Here is a 13,461-nt window from a genome sequence, read left to right as displayed (position 1 = left end):
ATTCATTTCCATCAGCCCATGGGCGCCCCCATGGCCGCCTTCCCATGCGCCCCCAAGAGCCAGCACTGCCCGGGGTGCAGCGGGGGCCTCAGGAGGCAGCAGGATCCCTACCGGTGGGTGTGTAAGCAGAGGCTGGACTACTGATTGGTTCACCAGGGGGCAAGCTGCTTCGGGCTTATTCGAAAAGGGTGGGACAGACATGGGGGCCCAACTGTCTCAAGAATGTCTGCTTCTCTCATTCCAAACCTGGGAGTCTAGAATTCCTTTGGCCAGTTCTCGGCCTCCCCCTCCCCCTCCCTCTCCAGGGCCCCCTCCCCAGGGTCCTGGGGGCCAGAGGTGTTACAGTTGCAGCAGGGGGACCTGGTGTTACGGGAGGAGGGGGACTGGAGGCAGCGGCCAGGGGCCTATCCTGGGGTGCAGAGGAGGCTGCTGGCTCCCCTGGGGCTCGGGGTGTCCCCTCGGAGGAAACAGAGCTCATTAAATGCCAGAAATTCAGCTCTGGACAAGTCACTGCCTCCGGTGAGCCTCTGTTCCCTCACCAGCACACTGACTGCTTGGGTCTAACTGTGACGCGATGGTGAAGGGCTCGTGACGTCACGCTTGCAGCTGACGCCTCACGGATCACGAGGTGCACGTGGGGCGCGGCGTGCGCATGCGTCTTCTGTTTCTCCTCTCGATTCCAACAGGTGGGGGCTCAGCTCACTCGGTTCTCCTGCTGCACGTTCGCTCTGTGCCTAGCTTGAGGCGGAACGGCAAATCCTCTTGCCCACAGCACCGCGGCAGGGAGCACCAGAGGACAGACTTGAACTCATTGCCGTCCGGCTCCAAACCTCCCAACCAAGGCAGCCCCGATGGACTGAAATGGGCAGAAAGGTCTTTGTAGAGCTCCCAGCTCTCCGGGGCTGCCGTACGGTGGGCAGCTGTTGTCCTGTGTCGCAGTGACACCTGCTACAATTCAGAAAGCCTGGCCTCAGCCCCTGAGCTGCCAGTGGAGAGAAGGGTGGGGGCAGGTGTCATTGCTTGCTCTGGACTGGGGCTCGCTGCAGGGGAGCAGAAGACTGCCTCCCAGTGCCCCCAGCACAGCTCGCACCTGGTGTGGATGACAGCAACACCTGCAGCAGCACAGCCTGAACACCTCCGGCTGCCTGCCGACCTGTGCTCCAATCACTTTCTGTCCCCTAACGGGCAGCCAGCCCAAAAGTGGAACCACCCTGCTCTCCATTTAACAGCTGAAGGAACTGGGACACTGAGAGGTTTAGTAAGCTGTCCAAGATCACAGAGCAGAGAAAGAGCAGTCAAGGCTTAGGTCCCGACTCCATCCTTGAACATCGGGGCTCTAAGATGTTAAGGGTAGACACCTGCTTAAGAGGAAGAGGTCTCTAGATGAAGCACTTAGACTGTCCCCACTCTTCCTGGAATCCAGTCCAGCTCTGCCACTTCCTGCCTGTGTGATTTTGGGCAACTTGTTCAAGCTCACTGCACATTTCAGTTCTCTGTGGAGGACATGGGAGTGAAAACCAAGTACCTACCTTCTGGGCTCCTGTGGCACCTCAGATGTAAAGTAGCCTGGCTTCGAGTAGGCCCAGGTAAGTCAGCTGTGATCACAGTTATGGTTATTTCACAGTGTAGACAGCGCAGTGGTTACCTCTGGGAGTGTGACGGCGGGAGACCTTCCACTTTGTTCTCACCACACTTTGGTAGCATTTTGCATTTTTTTCAATGAGCATTTACCTCCATTGTGTTATACATATTTTTTTTTAAATAAAACCCTCTGGCTGAGCTGAGGTGTGAGTAGGCGGCAAGAGGCCTCTTGTGGCTAGTAAACTGCTGTCTTTGGAGAAAAAAAGAGGGACCATTTGATTGTACTTCATATAACCTGAGTCACGGCTTGTGGGTATGTGAAAGGCCAACACACTCTCATCCAGTTTAATAAGAATCAAGTTTGCCCCCCGACGCTTGGCTGACCTGGAGCCCAGCAGCTTTGGCGCTAGCTTCCCATTTTGCCACCACTTGTCACGAAATCTTTATTTCTTTGCCGGCACTGAGTGTCCATTGTTCACCAGGTCCAGTATGAGCCCTGGAGCACAAAGCACAGGACAAAGCAGAGGTGGCCCCCATCCTCCTGTGACCCATGGTCCAGCAGGGGAGGCCGCCACTAGCAAGTCATTCACAAAGAAATATTAAATTGCCACCTAATGAGTGCAGGGGGGAGGGGCAGGGTAGAGGTGCTCTGAGAGCCTCTATGAAGGCAGGAAGTGGCCCAGGCCAGGAGCAGATGAAGGATGCAACACAGAGACAGAGGACAGCATGGACAAAGACCAGGTGGTGCAGAGGACCATAGTGGACCTAAGGGAGAGAAAGTGTGCCTGGAATGAAGGGGGCAAAGGAGAGGTTGGCATGAGACAAAAGAGGTTGGGGTGCAGGGGTGGGCCATACAGAGAGGGTTGAAGTGGGGATTTGGCCTTCATCCCAAAAGCCACAAGGCCAGAAAGGAAACCAGTGAGATCCTACCTGGTGATAGCCCTCCAAATCCTAAAGACAAGAGATTAGGTAGAGGGTCAGAGTGGACCCCTGCCAATCTCCAGTTCCTTAAACTGCATAGGCCTGTGCACAGTGCATCAGAAATAGCTCTTCCCGTAGCTGCCATCTTGCATCCCCGTGTGTGTGCACCTAATCTCAGCTGGTGCGCCCGAGACCCCCCTGAGCACCAATCCTAGTTCCCTGCGCGGTCCCATTTCCACTCCAGCAAGATGAAAGAAACTATCATGAACCAGGAGAAACTCACCAAACTGCAAGCACAAGTGTGCATTGGTGGGAAAGGAACTGCTCACCGAAAGAAGAAGGTGGTTCATAGAACAGCTACAGCAGATGATAAAAAAAACTTCAGTTCTCCTTAAAGAAGTTAGGGGTAAACAATATCTCTGGTATTGAAGAAGTGAATATGTTCACAAACCAAGGAACAGTGATCCACTTTAACAACCCCAAAGTTCAGGCATCGCTGGCAGCGAACCCTTTCATCATTACAGGCCATGCTGAGACAAAGCAGCTGACAGAAATGCTACCCAGTATCTTAAACCAACGTGGTGCAGTCTGACTAGTTGAAGAAGACTGGCTGAAGCTCTGCCCAAACAATCTGTGGATGGAAAATCACCACTTGCTACCGGAGAGGAGGAGGATGATGAAGTTCCAGATCTTGTGGAGAATTTTGATGATGCTTCCAAGAATGAAGCAAACTGAATTGAGTCAACTTCTGAAGAAGATAAAACTTGAAGAAGTTACTGGGAGCTGCTATTTTATATTATGACTGCTTTTTAAAATTTTGTTCATGGATCTGATAAAATCTAGATCTCTAATATTTTTAAGCCCAAGCCCCTTGGACACTGCAGCTCTTTTCAGTTTTTGCTTATACACAATTCATTCTTTGCAGCTAATTAAGCTGAAGAAGCCTGGGAATAAAGTTTGAAACGAGATTAGTAAAGTTCTTTGCCTAGGGGAAAAAAAAAAAAGAAATAGTTCTTCCCCATTCACTTACCCATTCTCCATTCACTCACAGACACAGCATTTAGATAGCATTCTAAGACTATAGGTAGCAATTAAATTCTAAAAATAATTTAATTCTTTTTAAAATTTAATTTAATTTAATAACTTCTTTTTCTGGTTCAAAATATGTACTCTATAGTGAAAAGCCCTTGATGCTGGGATATAAGCCTGGGAAAGGCTTTTACAGAATGATGGCCGGCCCTGTGGAAGTCTCTTCATCTCTCTGCATCCAGTACTTGTGCTCTGTGGGGTGAGTAGATACCACAGGGATTAGGATTCAGCTCCCTTCCTGAGGCTGTCCTTCAGTGAAGAATGGTAGCTAGAGGATGTAGCTAGGAGCATAAGGAACAACTCCTAAACCTGTTCTAGGAGCTGTCCTAAGACTCTTGAGGTCCTTGAAAGGTAGTGAGTTCCTCATTCCTGGAGGTATGTAACCTGTCAAGGTACATACATATATATATATAAAAATAGGACTCCCATGCAAATACAGATTGAACAAATGTAAAAATTTGTTTAACTCATGAGTAGGAGCAGCAGTAAGATGGCAATGCTCTTTCAAATGATACTAGGGGAACCATTAAAGAATACTAGAGAAAGAATGTTAGAATAAAATGGCCTGGTTAGATACAAAACTGGTTAATGTCCTAAAGGGCCAACAATCCATAACCTTTGGGGGTTCTCTGTTAGACAGAAATCTCTAAGTTAACATATAACCTTTTTTTTAAGATTTTATTTATTCATTTGACAGAGATCACAAGTAGGCAGAGAGGCAGGCAGAGAGAGAGAGAGGAGGAAGCAGGCTCCCCGCTGAGCAGAGAGCCCGATGCGGGGCTCGATGCCAGGACCCTGAGATCATGACCTGAGCCAAAGGCAGAGGCTTTAACCCACTGAGCCACCCAGGCACCCCAACATATAACTTTTAAAGTCACACCTTCTAACAGCATACACTAAGCCAAAGGCACATCCCTCCAGATAATTAAGCACCCAAGGCAGGCCTGTTAAATGGAGCCATGATGTGACAATGAAGAGACCTGCCGCCTACTCCTTGCCTATTTCCAAGTGTTAGATGATTTTTCTTAACAAAGCGAGGCAAATGGCTGCTGTGAATCAGCAGGGAGCTCTGTCGACAGAGGGCTGGTCTGGTACATTACCTTATGAATCTTGGAACACTGAAAAAATAAAAGAAAATCAAAAAACGAGAAAAAAAAAAGACAACTATCCCCGAATTGAATGGCTTAAAACAATAAACACTTATTATGTTGTAATTTCTCTGGGTCAGGACTTGGGAGGCATTTCGGTGCCTCCTTCCGGCCCCCACTCTTCGATGGGGTTGCAGTCAGACACCCTCCCCGGGGCTCAGTCCCATCCGTGGCAGCAGCCAGGGCACCACGAAGGTGAAACCAGCTCAAGGAGCTTCCATCAAAATCTGGTCCCTGCCTGGCCAGGCGTGGGGGACGGAGAGACCACTTTCTCCTCCCCTCTTGCCTCCCAGACCAGTCCTCACTGGAAGAGGAGATGAGCAACCAGGAGGGAGAGCAGTGACCTCCGGGTACCCCATGCCCAGAGGATGCCCAGGATCCGATCTGGGAGGGCGACTCCAGGAGGAAACCAGGGGGCAAATCCAGCTGGCAGGGAGTCTGCCAGTTTCGGGGGTAATTATTTTGCAAAGCTTTACAAAGTTTCGGAAAATCTTGTTTCTCCCTCCACTGAAACCATTGTTTTTCAAGGGAAATTGAATTAGAAGTTGGTGGCTGGAGGACCCAGAGAGGGAAGAGTAAGCCACATGTTTTTCTAACTAACTGGGTGTCTGTGTTGTGCCAACAAAACCAGGAGCTCTTCACACTCCGTGTTTAGGACCACCAGGGCTGCGGCCAGGGATGAGAGAGAGCCCTTAGCAGCTCTGGGGAGAGGGGCAAGATTGGAGGGTGCCCCCTAAATCAGCCCCTTTCATCTGGACTGGAAGGATGGTGGGATGTAGCAGAAAGGTGGAGTCAAGCCCTTGGTGCTGGGATGCAAGCTTTTTGCAGAAAGGCCTCGTTGAACTTCTCCATCTCTCCGCAGCCAGGATTAGTGCCCTGAGTGGTGAGCTGATCAGAAGGCAAGATGAGACAGAAGCTCTTCTGTCTTCTGTCTCCTGCTGTCTTCATTGCAGTTAGATCACCAACATCACCTTTTTGAGAAATGGCCAATCAGCACCAGCCTGCTGGCCATCTCCGTGTGGTGGTAGAGACTGGCTGGGGGGCTGTGGAGCTGAGGCTGAGCTCAGTGGGAGAGGGTGCGGGGAGCGACTAGTGATGCCTGTTATCGATGCTGGGCGCCACGCGTGCCGTCTATTTGCTAGCCCTAATCAAGGTCAGTTCCCTCTACCCGAGCAGAAGGAAGCTGAGCCCTGAAGAATTAGAGGGGCATTAGACTTTCCAAAGGTGACTCTTCCCACTTCACATGCTTATTGACAGGTCCTCTCTGGAAACCCTTCAAGCCTAAAAAAAAAAAGTCCAAAATCTTCCCCGGTCACTCAAGAACCAGCCTGACCTGGTTCCGAGCACACTTTCCAAACTTCATTTCCCTCCCGAGGACTGTTCCGACTGGGCAGGACGGCTCACACCCCTCCCTCGCCCCTCTCCAGGTCTTTGTCTGTGCTGCGCCTGTGCCTGAGATGCCCTTCCCTTGCCTCCCTGGTCAGCTTCCTCTCCCACCCCTTCTAGCCCAACCTGCACAGCCCGTCCTCTCTGTTTTCCCTCCTGGTCCTGGCCAAACTGTACACCGTAACAATATTCCCATGGGTTCTCTCCCCTGCTGAACAGGGAGTTCCTGGGACTAACCGAGTCGGCTCTGTTTTCATCCTCTCCCCCTTTCTAGCACAGAGCCAGGCATCTGGACCCTCAGCAAATACTCCCTGAGTGGATTACAGGAATGTCTGCGCTCGCAGAGAAAGCAGTGTCCTCCTCACGCGGGACCGCTGGACTCTTTGTGCAGTGCTCTCCTCAGAGCCCCAGGCGTCCTTCTCAAAGTCTGGCTCTCCCACCTCAGCTCTCTCCTGGCTTTACTGTGGCCAGCTAGCCTTCCTTTCATTCTCTCATCCCCTAAGAGGCATCAGGAGGACCCGATTTAGGGCTGGCCTGATTGGGACCTGGTGGGGCAGCCAAAACCAGAGAAAACCATGTCAAAAACCTATTATCTCCCCAGCCCTTTGGCTCAGGACATTCATCTCTCCACACATTTCTCTCTCCTTCCAGTGGGGTGGAGATGGGGACCTGAGGACACTCTGATGCTCCTTTACCCTGAGGATGAATGAGTCCAGTGTAGAGGAAAAACCCCTGCACTGGGAGTCTGTCACAGGGTCTGACTGCATGACCTTGGGCAAGTCTGATACCCTCCCTGGGCCTCACCTGCACGGGAAAGAAAAGGACCCCTCCAGTTCTAGCAGGCGCAGCTCATTCCTGCCTCCCGGGAGAGGAGGAAGCCTAGGACTGTGTTCTGGGAGTGGAGAAGGAGCTCCACCACTCTGTGCCCTGAGAGCCTGGTCTCTTGGCCCCATACTCGAGCTCCCTCCTCTGGGGTCACGTGTCTCGGGCTGCCAGGGAAACTGTTTCTCATAAACCCAACCATCACAAAGCCTTCCTGGGCCAAAGTGATTTGTGAGCTGGAAACCAGAAGAAGGCTCCATCTTTTCTGTGCATTTGGCAAACAAATACCTTTGAGGGGGGCCAGCTTTGATTAAAGACATTTACCTTGTTAAAAATATTTATACGCGCACAAATACCCGCATGAGTATTTAGACTCATTACATTGTAAAAAAAAAAAAAAAAAGAAAGAAAGAAAGAAAAAAATTCCTTGAAGGAAAGAGAAAGAGAGGCGGGGAAGAGGGGGGAAATGGCGAGAGGAGAACTGAGTGCTAATGATTTGGGCGGGGCCACAAACAGCACAGCTGCTTGCAGACATCCTGAGTGGGCTTCCAAACCCTCCACCTCCCACTCTTCTCTGTCTTCCCTAGCTGCAGGAAGCAGATTCCTGCCTCTCAGCCTTTGCTCCTGCACTCTCCCTGCGTGGAGCGCCCTCTCTGTCTGCTCAGTCTTACGGTGCGTTGGGAGGCATGACAGATGATGGAGTCGGGCTCTGGGCTCGGAAAGGCGTGGGTTCCAGTCCTTCCTCTGCCTCCTTCCTTCGAGTTAACTCACCTCTCGGAGCGTCAATCCCGTATCTGAAAATAGAGAACGTAGGAATGTCATCCATTGGCTTTAAATAGGTGTAAAAATATTTTAACATGCATAGAAGGGTGTGTGCCTAAGTTTAAATAACGAGAAGGTCCATAAGCGCTCCAGCATGCCTTTGCTGACAACCCAGCCCTCCAAGCTCTGCCTCCTTTGTCACTTGGCAAGACTGACCCTCCGTACTATACTGGGAGACAATTGCCATGGGGGCAAGGGCGGGTCTCCCAGCCACTGGACACACAGTGCCTGGTCAGTGTCTGTGGGTGAATGAATGAATGAATGAATGAGTATGCAGCATGGCCGCTCTGGGGGTGGAGGTGGTTCATTGCAAGAAACATTGGCTGAGCACCTATAGTGCTGGGAGCTGGCAGCTTCATCTGTGTCCCCTCCTTCAAATTAAGCTGTCACCCCCCCCACTTCCCTGATGCCTCTGGTACACATTCCCACACTGCCCACGAGGCATGGCATGCAGTAGGCACTCGGCAAACGCTCGTCACTGGGGAGGCTGTGACAGGGACGCTGCAGCCGCCCATCAATGTCCAGCCTCTGGGCAGGCCTGCTGATCCCAGTCACTCAGACTGTTTGATTTTTTAATCACGTGGACGTTGTCCACTAATTGTCCAGTTGTTCCTACTGCTTAACAAATTACCCTAAAATGCAACAGCTTTAAACAACCATTTGATTTTTGTTGGCAATGTTGTCAGGAATTCAGAAGGGGCTTGGCAGGGTGCTTATTCTTGGGTGCCTTGTAGGCAGGTACAGTCAGATGCTGGCTGGGGCCGCATTCATCTGAAGGCTTGACGGGCCGGATGTCCAAGCTGACTCACCCCCCTGGCCAGCAGCTAGGAGCTTGGTGGGGCTGGCGGTGGAGTAGTGACACACGGCTCTCCAGCTTGGTGGCCTCAGGGTAGTCTGAGGTCTCACGTGAAAGCTGGCTTCTCGAGCACAGGTGTTTCAAGAGAACCAAGCAGACGCCCCGTGGCCTTTGATGACCTAACATGAAAGTCACATCCTGTCACTTGCATCTCACTCTAATGTTAGAAGCAGACACGCTCCCCCCTCCCCCAGCCCCAGATTCAAGGAGAGGGGTTGTAATATACCTCTGGATGGTATGAATATCAGAGAATTCTAATGATTTTCCCTTTTTAAAGATTTAAGGAAACCTGATTATCTCTGCACTAAATAGAAAACCAATATCAAGTAACTACGAAAGTCAATGCAAGGAAAGCAAAAATTGTCATGGAACAAACTTATCAGCTTAAATTGACATGGACGTATTACCTCACTGCTCCCATAGGTCAGAAGTCCAGGCACGGGGTCACTGATTCCAGCCTGTTGGAAGAGCTGAAACCTCCCTGGGACTGAGGCTCCTCTTGCAAACTCACTGGTGGTAGCAGAATTCAGCCCATGGTAGCCGTGTGGCAGCATCTGTGTTCTTGCTAGCTGTCACCCCGGGACCGCTCTTACCTCCCAGCACTCTGAGCTGTCCACCACTCCTTCCTATGTGGCTGCCCACAGGCAGTTCACAGAGTGGTTGTTTGGTATTTTCCAGGCTCCCAGGAACACACTTTTTGACACTTAGCCTTCTTGTAAAGCTTCCTCTGATTAGTCCAGGCCCACCCAGAATAAACACCCCTTGATTAACTAAGTCACATTCACCAGGTTCTGTGCACAGTCAAGAGAACGGGCATGTACACAGGTTGGGGGCAGAGATCCTGGGGCCATTTTAGAATGCCTCCTACCACAACAGTTACAAAGCCCCAGCTAGAGACCCTCCTGTCAAAGCCCCTGGCTCTGAGACTCTACATCTGGGCAGGATGCCAGCAAGGAAAAGAGGGGTGTGTCTAAAACCCCTTAACCCCTAACTGAGGCTTCTGCCCTGTTGGTAACCAAAGCGTGAGAGAACAGGAGGCACGCTCCATGGTCGCTCTGTGAGTCAAGGCCCCTTAAAGGCCCCTCAAACCACCTCACAGACCAGCTTCTGGGAAGCATGAGACCAGACAAGCTGGGCTTTCCAGCTGTCACATTCCGGGACCTTGACCATCGTCTCAGCTCTATCCTCTCTGCTCATGTGAACTTAGGCTGGTCCCAGTGAGCCTAGGGTTTGGGAATGGGCTCTGCAAACCCTGAAAGGCTGTGCTAATATATTGGGGTCATTATGATGAGGTCTAGACTCCAGAACTCATCTAGCTGTGCCCAGCAGTGGGACAGACAGAGCCCTGCAGCCCTGCAGCCCTCATAACATTACAGCTTTCAGGCCTTCTGTAGCTGGACGTGTCTCCCAAGGCACCAGGCTTGTCCTCTCAGAGGTCTGAGAAGCAGTGGGTCCTGGGGTCCTCCCCCAGGAATAACCCCCTTGTTGCCTCCCCACAACTATGTTAGAGATGGTACATGGCCCAGCATTTGCTCATTCCATGGTTATTTCCTCTGCTTTAGGGAGAAAATCTCCAGCGAATCAAATCTGTGGTTTCACAGGTAAGATTTCTAAGGATGAGGCGGAGTTTAGTGAAGTAAAAAGAATTCATACATATAAATTATATATTAAATGAGGAATATTATGTGTGATATGAATTTAGAGTAAGAAAAGTCATGAGGTTGTTACCGGAATGACTGAAATTTGGAAAAAAAACAAAAAAAACAAAAAAAAAGGCATCTTTGGGAGGACAGTTCACCACAGAGTGGCCTGCCGCCCAATTGTGGGGTGCGGCTCGGTTTCTTCCTGAGTCATCAGGCCCAAAGTCAAGGAGTTTAAGACGGGTCCCTGCCTCACCCCCACCCCCCAACCTCCACCCGCCAAGTTCAGGGTGCTCTTCTTTAACAATGGGCAGAGGCAGAGAAGCAGCAAGCATCTCTTTGTCAATCTGATTGCCTGGCTGGAGTGGGCAGGACAGTGGACCTGCTGTACTTGGTGGAGCTGACCAGGGTGTCCTCTGCAGCCATCCCAACCGGGGCCAAAGGGCAACCTGGCCAGAGCTGGTGGGGCCCAACTTCCTGCTTTAAAAGACCTGAGGGGACCTGGAGGCTCCTGGGTCTGACTTCCAGTGGCTGGGGAGGGGACCAGAGGGAAAGCTTGTGGCGAGGGCAAAGGGGGCCAGGGTGGGGCGGCGGGAAGACATGTCCACCAGGCACCAGGCAGGGAACACCCAGGCAGGAAACATGGGCAACCAGCAAGCCTTCACCTCAGGGACAGAAAAACCAGCATCGGCAAAGAGTAAATAAATCCACCCTGCCCGGCCTGCGCCAGCTGGCAATGGGGAATTGGGGGTGCTGGTGCTCGGGGGAACCAAAGCAGATGGGAGGGGGGTTCTGGGGTGGCCTCTCCAAGAAGCCAGAGCATTAACCCACTTACACAGCAGAGAAGCATCCAGGCCCAGCCCATCCAGAGGCCCAAGCTGTCACCTCTGCCCTCAGGGGTCAAAGTGCATTTGTACACCGAGAAAAAGCATCCTTCGTGTGAACGTAATTGACCAAGATGCACTCACAGCCGCGTACCGCGCTGAAACCAGCTCTTCACTCCGTGCATTGTGAACCTCATGCCAGCTTCCCGACTTCAATCCTGACATTCAAGGCTGCAAAGGTCGGGGCTGAGCCTCTGCAGGGAGCCCTGACCTGCCACCAGCATGTTAGGGGGAGGGGCTGGCTGGCGTAGAGATCCAGGTCTCTAGGAGCTGAGGACAGCAGCACCTGCCACCTGGTGAGGGTTCAGGGAGTTTAACCAGTTTGCTCTCGGCTCCTCTGTGCCAGGCCCTGGGCTGGGCATCGGGGCACAGACACCTGACACGGCTCCCGTGCTCCGAGAGCTCTCAGTCAAGCTGGAGCATGGGCAGCAGGGAGTCAGATAACTCCAGAACAGTGAGTTCAGCTACCCGGGAAGAAGAAAGACCCTTAACCCTCCTAATACCTGAGAGCTGACAGGAACACCACATAGGACAGACGGGGTGGAAGGAAGCCCCGGGAGTCAGAAGCCTCCTAAGACGGACCAGTCAAAGACAGCTTCCCAAAGGAGCTCCCTCTGGGAGTCTTGGGAGGAGGGCCAGGCATAAAGGAGGGAACATTCAAAGCGGATACGTCAGGAGGGCAGAGTCTGGGAAGCACTGCGCAGCGAGCATGGTACCCATGTGGTTGATGGCGGGCCCAGCCTGACCTGGCACCGTGCAGTGCCCCCGACCTGCAGAATCTCACACAAGCTTTACGACATTGCGGTGGGGGCAGCTCACGATGGGCCCATTCTCAAGAGGAGGCTAGCGTGCCCAGTCGCCCTGGATTCCTGGGACTGTCCCGGTTTTAGCACAGGAAGTCCCATGTCCCAGGAAACCCCTTCAGTCTGGAAAAACTGGGATGGCTGGTCATCATAGAACAGAAGTGCTCAACCTCAGCACCACGGACATTTGGGACCAGCTCATCGTGGTTGTGAAGGGCTGTCCTGCACTCTGTGCCATGTTTAGAAGCATATCTGCCCACGGGGTGCCTGTGGCATCCCTCCTTGCGACAACCAGAAGTGTGTCTAGGTATTTCCAAATGTCCCCTGATGAGCAAATTGTCCAGCCTCAGAACAATCCCCCTAGAGGAAACTGAGGCTGCATGGCCCCATCCAAGTCCGCAGAGACGTAAACAGCAAGGCTAGGGTCATTTGAATCATAAATACACGGACTTTCCACTGAGCCATGTGGCTGCTTCTGGCATGTGCATTGGGAGATCGGGACAGAGCTGTGACTCTGCCTCTGATGTGCTATGTGTCAAAGGCAAGGCACCCATCCACTCTGGGCCCCCATTTCCTCATCTCTGAAGTGCAGGCTTCAATCTGACAATCTATGAGGCCCCTGGGGTTTAGAGGCTCTGCCTTCCCAGGGACCTGGGAAGAGGCAGCTTGGCTGGCATGGGTGGGAAGGTGGGAGACTGCACAAGATCAGAGACAGGGAAGGGGGTGCCTGGGTGAGGGCGAGTGCCAGGCCTTGATGTCTGGGCTGAGCCATTGTGGTACCTCTGGACACGTGGCATAGCACGTCTGGGCCCAGGAGGGCTCTGAGCTGTTTACAGTGGGTTCCTTCAGAAAGAGCAGAGGGGTCTGAGCAGTGGGAGCAAGAAGACAGGGGCTGGCAGGGTTCCCGCAGCTGTCTTCATAGCCATCATCATCATTCCTTTCTTTGACTCCTACCTGCTAGCTCTTTGCACTTGGTGAGTGCTCAAGAAATCGTGTTTGGAATGAATAATGAATGAATTAACGAATGAACGAATGTCCAGCCCAGCTCTCACCACAGCTGTGCAGAAACTGAAGTCCCTGGGACCGCCCAGCTCTCTCAAGCCTGTTGATTAACCATCACCCCCACTATGCTCCTGCCTCCCCCATGGTCTCATCCTCCCCACCGTCGGCCCTGGCACATGGGGGCCCCTGCAGAGTTTGCTCCCTTTCATGGGATCATTCTCTCCTTTTCTGGCAGAGAACACAGGGTGTCTATGCTGGGGGATGCCTGATGAGGAGGGGCTCAGAACCCCCATGCTCCCCACCTCTCCCGCCCCCCACCTTGTGGTTTGCTTGCAGAGGAAGCAGCAGCTGGGCCCAAACACGAGGCTTAGAGATGTGCTTACTGGGGCCGTGTGGAAAGTTACAGCCACCACCACTGAGGTCTTTGAAGACCAAACTGTTTGTGTTCCCCACAGCTATTTGTGGCCAAGGCGCCCACCACCCCCTACACGCCCTGGCTCAGAGCTG

General features: G+C 52.3%; 1 pseudogene; it reads left to right on the top strand.

The window, feature by feature from the left end:
- Window positions 1-2,736: 2,736 nt before the first annotated feature.
- On the top strand, window positions 2,737-3,455 carry LOC101690029 (annotated as a pseudogene).
- The last annotated feature ends 10,006 nt before the right edge of the window (window positions 3,456-13,461 follow it).

This window comes from Mustela putorius, unplaced genomic scaffold (assembly GCF_011764305.1).
Source record: "Mustela putorius furo isolate JIRA1106 unplaced genomic scaffold, ASM1176430v1.1 tig00003853_pilon_pilon_pilon, whole genome shotgun sequence".
In the NCBI taxonomy this organism is placed as follows: domain Eukaryota; kingdom Metazoa; phylum Chordata; class Mammalia; order Carnivora; family Mustelidae; genus Mustela; species Mustela putorius.
The sequence above is the reverse complement of the archived record's forward strand: the minus strand, read 5'-3'. Positions and strand labels throughout refer to the sequence as shown.